The 6000-nt window shown below is 39.8% G+C and overlaps 1 protein-coding gene across 1 annotated transcript in view; it reads left to right on the top strand.

The window, feature by feature from the left end:
- Prdm10 (PR/SET domain 10) overlaps nt 1-6000 on the top strand; it is a 93644-nt gene that overhangs the window by 1104 nt on the left and 86540 nt on the right. The gene's annotated exons all lie outside the window — the stretch shown is intronic.

Below are 6000 nucleotides of genomic sequence, written 5' to 3'. Positions count from 1 at the left end.
GCTCCGGCCTTGCCGGGCCCAGGACGCAGAGCGGCGGCCGAGAGGCCTGCTGTTTGGGAGCCGCTTGGTGGTTTACAGTACTCCATCTGGCTGTCTGCTTTTATACATATTTTTTTAAAAAACAGTATCCAGGTACTAGATACTGTAGTAGTAAAAATGGAATAGTCGTCTCCCCGGCAGGCATACGAAAGAGCGCTGTTGATTTTTGGGTGCCTGTTCCTGTATCCTCGTGGATTATTGGCTTTCGACCCATTTTCAGTCAATATATATGTGCACTTGAAAGAAAGGTGGTTTGTGGTCTCATGGAGGATTAGGGTGGGGAGACCCGGTCGCCCATCTGAATCCCATGCCCTAACTAGGTTCTCTCACCTGTTCAAGGTTTGCCCCGCTCTATAAATTCGGGAGTTTTGGCTTCATCGAAAACAGCATTGCTCAAGACTGGTGGCCTCTTCCTGACCTGTTCCCCTCTTTGTTAGCAGTTCACCTGGGCAGTGAGCGCTTTGAATGCTGAAGGGTGTGCATTGTTACATTGTATTCTGCTGCACGTGGGCCTGGTGGTAGCTTCTGTATCCAGGAATACTCATTTGTTGCTCTAGAAGTGAAAAAATCTGAAAGAAAATTAGGATTGTTTAGGGTCAAAGCCATGTATAAATTGTTATTCAGGCTAGTGATTTAAATGACGACTGTACTACATTTTACGAATAAATTGAGGTGAAACTGATATAAAACAAACCATTTTGTATGTATTTCTCCAGAGCTGGAGGTGAACCGACCTTGCGAACTCAGTAACATTTAGTGAGTTTACATTTTATATTTTGGATCAAGAGTTTTTTTCACTGTGTGACTCTATTCATTTATTCCGTGAGAACTCTCTTTGGTATGTTATTTTCCGGAGGGCTGAATTGCTGTTTTCCCAGAGAAGCCATGTTTACTTTTTCTAATGTTTTGTAGCCTACTCCCCCATATAGTACTGTGTGTATTGTCTATCATACATCTGAAGTGTGGGTGTGTGATAATAGGTCCTTCTTTTCAACGGCCTTGGATGTTTTTTATTTAGAGGTTATGGCATGTTAATCCAATATAATCCCCAACTTGGCACTGCCTCTATTTCTACTTGCTTTAAGTCCCCCCCCCCGTCTAGTTTTAACGATAATTTATGATCTTTCTAGGAAATATAGTCGGTATGAAAAGTATAAAGCCCTAATATGCAATTTACCAGAGATAATTCTTACTGATATTTTGGTGTTTCAACTATTTGTGTGAGTGCATAAAATATTTGTACCAAACTGGCATCGTGTGGTTTAGTATGTTTTGTTTTGATGTGGAAGGCTTCATAAAGACTTGGCTGATGATTTGCTGTTCTTTCCTGTAGTTTCTTCCTTTAAGGGTGCATCATGAAGTGCATAGAACTAAAGTATATTTTGATTCCCTTTACTTTTTTTTTTTTTGGAGGCAGGGTCTCTCTAGGTAGTTGAGACTGACCTGGAACTCATTTTGTAGCCCATGCTGATCTCAAACTCACAGCAATCCTCCTGCCTCAGCCTCCTGAGTGCTGGAATTACAGGCTTGCGCCACCACGCCCGGCATCCTTTTACTTTTTAAAAGCATACCCTAATTGACAAGGATAGGTTTCTGGGTAACAAGTAGAATTGATCAAAGGGCCAAAAATTACAGGGCTGAGCTGGAGATTGTGGCGCATGCCTGTAATCCCAGCATTCAGGAGGCTGAGGCAAGAGGATGTGGTGAGCTCATGCCATCCTGGAGTACATAGACTGTCTCAACCCAACCCCAAAACAAAACAAAACAACAAAATCCTTGAGATGTGGTTTTCCCAGTAAGTTTATATTTTGAGCACTGGCAAATGTATGGTGACTGCATATTTTCATCTGGTAAAAATGATTTGGTAAAAACAACTGATGTAAGTCCTATCCTTGCAGAGTTTGTTTAGCTAGAGTTTGTTTTTGAACTTCAATGCTGATGTACTTTGACCTATTGCACTAAAATTACCTTCCTCCCAGTGAGTGTAGACACATTCAGTTCAGCCATTTACCCTCAGTCCAGCCATTTGTTTTTCACAAGCAGAATTTATTGTTTAGATTTATCGTAGGTACTGAGCCAGGTGTGGTCTCAGCTACTTGGGAGGCTGAGGTGGGAGGATCTCTTGAGTCCATCAGTTCAAGACTACCTGGGACAACATGAGATGCTCATCTCACAAATGAAACCAAACCAAACCAAAACAAAACAAAACCCTAAAAGAACCTAAACAAAGGCAAAATTCCCAATTTTTTATTGGTATTTTAACAGGTTAACAAAGGAGATTCTGGTTAGTGAGTTCAGGGAAACAGAATATTGGGGCTGGTGTGTAGCTCAGTGGGGGAGCACTTAGAATAAATCCCCAGCCAAAAAAAAATTTGCAGTCACCAAATGTTAAAGATTGGTCCTTCTGTGGTTATCCTCTCCTAGGAGACCAGGTAGGGTCAGAGAGTCAGTGGGAGCTTTTCATTGTTTTGTTCTGTGCTAAAGACATATTTTTCCCCACTCTGGTATTAAACTGTTTACAAGGTTTGGTTGACTCACCACTTAAGTGACCAAAGGGGATCTAGTCTCTGTATTTTAAAATTCTCAATATTATAACACTAGATCAAGGACTTGTGTGAGTCATTCTGAAGTAGTGCTTCTCTGTTTTACTTCCTACAAATCCTGTGACACTGTTACCTCGCTGTTTTGTAATATTGTTTTCATTCCATTTCCAAAATCTATACCTGTTGTCCATACCTGGGTAGGTTAAGTATGTTTCAGATTGTAGAAAGTACCTGGAAGTAGATTCCTTTTGCATAATTTTGAAATAGTTTAGGAAATTGAAGCCTGTGAGGAAATGAAATGGTGTATGTGAGTGGAGAGGGAAGAGGGAGGGTGTGGATAATCCCAAATTACAGCGAGACTAGTAAAAATGTTACGAATCACTACTGCATACTTTAAGAACCCCCAAAGACATGTGGGTAGTGTACACCTGTAATCCTAGCATTCAGTAAGATAAGCAGGAGGACCACAAATTAGAGGCCAGCTAGGCTACATAGCAAGACCCTGTTTTATTCCTTCCCTCCCCAGAAAAGGACCCAGATATAATCCAAGTAAAGACTCAGGCCAGATTAGGTTCTTATTTTTCATTTTTAACAACTCATTTATTTCAGACATTGGCATTCAGAAGTTGTTATTTTTCTAACCAATGTCTTTTCATTTTCATGGTCTATCTGATGTTATAATCTATATATCCTCTGTCCTAATGTAACCATGGAACTGTCCCTGAGAACTTTGGCAGTGCCCACTAAGCCACATGTGTCTGTTGAGCACCTAAGGCTAATGTAATGTGAAAATGGTACATAAAATTTTGAAATTTTGTATGAAAAAATTGTAGCATATCTCAATTTCTAAATGTTGATTACATGCTCAAAATATGTTGCGTAGACGGGTTAAATAAAATATTAGAATTCCAGGTGTTTTCAGTTTTTAACAATCTGGCTACTAGGATGTTTAAAATTATGTGGCTGTCATATTGGTACTGAACAGCTCAACCTTAGTCTGATACAGGCTGGATAGTTCCAGATAGCAGAGGACATATGTATTTATATCTTTTGGTTTCTGTAGTTTTACTTGATAGATGTTAATATATAGCTGTCTGATTTGTCTAGTGTTTGATAGCTCTCACATATTACTTTAAGACTATCTTAATCTCAAAACCCTTGCCAAATAATCAAGTTAACTGTTATTGGATATAAATATTCAACTGATTATTTGAACTTAAAATTACATCCTTTAATCAAAAGGTTGAGCTAAGCATGAGCTGAGTTTTCACTGATTTTTTTTTTTTTTTTTTTTTTTTTTTTTTTTTTTTTTTTTTTTACCTGAGTCCTTGTGCTTGGGAGGCAGGCAGTGGAACCACTGAGCTAAATCCCTGGACCCTGGTTTCTTTATTTTTCTGCTGTGGATTGGCCCTAGGATTTGGGGGATGGTAAGCATGCACTCTGTCACTAAGCTATATTTCCAGCTCCCCTGATTTTTAGAATTTCCTATTTTTCAGAGGTTTAAGAAATATTTCAGGGAGGGCTGGGGATTTAGCTCTGGTTCTGCCGCCTGCCTTGCAGCTCCCCTGATTTTTAGAATTTCCTATTTTTCAGAGGTTTAAGAAATATTTCAGGGAGGGCTGGGGATTTAGCTCTGGTTCTGCCGCCTGCCTTGCAGCTCCCCTGATTTTTAGAATTTCCTATTTTTCAGAGGTTTAAGAAATATTTCAGGGAGGGCTGGGGATTTAGCTCTGGTTCTGCCGCCTGCCTTGCAGCTCCCCTGATTTTTAGAATTTCCTATTTTTCAGAGGTTTAAGAAATATTTCAGGGAGGGCTGGGGATTTAGCTCTGGTTCTGCCGCCTGCCTTGCAGCTCCCCTGATTTTTAGAATTTCCTATTTTTCAGAGGTTTAAGAAATATTTCAGGGAGGGCTGGGGATTTAGCTCTGGTTCTGCCGCCTGCCTTGCAGGCTCAAGGACCTGAGTTCAATCCCTGGTACAAAAAAAAATTTTTTTCAGGGAGAAACTTGAAATTGACAAAATGAAGTTCACATTTAAATTTTTCATCCTGTGATTTAGAGAAGGACTTTAATAATTTGTGGAGTACCTTGAACCATCTCCTGGAACAATGGTCCTTTTAAACCATCTTTGCTGGAGAAGCATCACTTACAGATCATATTTTTCTTTTGCCCTCCCAGATTGGAAAATGTTGAGAATTTAGCCCTAAACTTTCTGGAAACATTTCTTTGTCCTCCCCTGTGTGGAGGTTTGTTGTGGTACACTATTTAGTAAAGGAGTCTGGAGTCATTGTTCTGCTCACTTTACTTCCTGTGACCTTGAATAAATTGCCTAACTTCTTGAAGGGTTCTCTTATCAAATAACTTCTTCCTCAGTTATCAGTAAGGGTATTAGTAGGCCCAATCCATAGACTCCCTGTAAGGATGCTTGCTAATTACTCCCCACAATATGTAGTGTAACTGGCCCAGGAGCAAAGCACCCACGGGACTAGTGACTTGGGAATTGTCTGTGTTGATCTCCCTTTTGCTTCAACCAAACTGGTATTTGTTTTTCTGCTGTCCTGTAAATATTTTGGGTTTTTTCGTCCCTTTTCCCTTTCCTTTTGTTGTACTCTAGTGATTGAACTGAGGGCCTTCCACAACTACCTTCATATTTTTTACAACTTCATAACTCAAGTGAAGTCTTTGTTCTTCTCTTGGGTCCATTCATTCCTTCCATATTCTGCCCATCAAAAAAATAAATTAATTTAAAAATCCTAGTCATCTTTCTGGAGCAGTGGTTGCTAAACTTTTTTATTATAGGTCTCTCTTACATTGTTATTCAGGCTGGCCTTGACCTCCTGGGCCCAGTCAATCCTCCTGCCTGAGCTTGAGCTTTCTGAGTACCTGAGATGACAGGTGCTTGACTGGCAGATAGTACTTTTTTTTTTTCTGGCCTTGTGTGGGTGATACAGTTTTTGTTTAAAAATAATTCCTTTTTTCCTAAAAAGCATTGGTGTGTTCCAATTAAACTTTATTTTCAAGTTTGAATTCATATACCTTTTATGTATTGTGAAGTATTATTATTTTGAGCCTTTCAACCATTTTACAATGTCAGAACGTGTATGTGTGTGTTTGTGTGTGTGTGGTATTGGATATTAAACCCAGGACCTTAGTGCTGAGCTACATCCTCAGCCCTCCTTTAATTTTTTTTTGGTTTTTTGAAACAGGGTCTCACTATGTAGTTGAGACTGACCTGAAATTCATTATGTAGAACAGGCTGGTCTCCAACTCTCAACAATCCTCCTGCCTCAGCCTCCAGAGTGTTGGGATTACAGGCGTGTGCCACCACGCCCTGCAATTTTTTTTTTTTTTTTTTTTTGAGGCATGGTCTTTCTTACTAAGTCACTGAGTTGCCCAGGCTGGCCTTAAAATTTACAGTCC

This window comes from Fukomys damarensis, unplaced genomic scaffold (assembly GCF_012274545.1).
Source record: "Fukomys damarensis isolate Sample0158 unplaced genomic scaffold, DMR_v1.0_HiC HiC_scaffold_16, whole genome shotgun sequence".
Lineage (NCBI taxonomy): Eukaryota > Metazoa > Chordata > Mammalia > Rodentia > Bathyergidae > Fukomys > Fukomys damarensis.
This window is presented reverse-complemented; position numbering and strand designations above follow the sequence as displayed.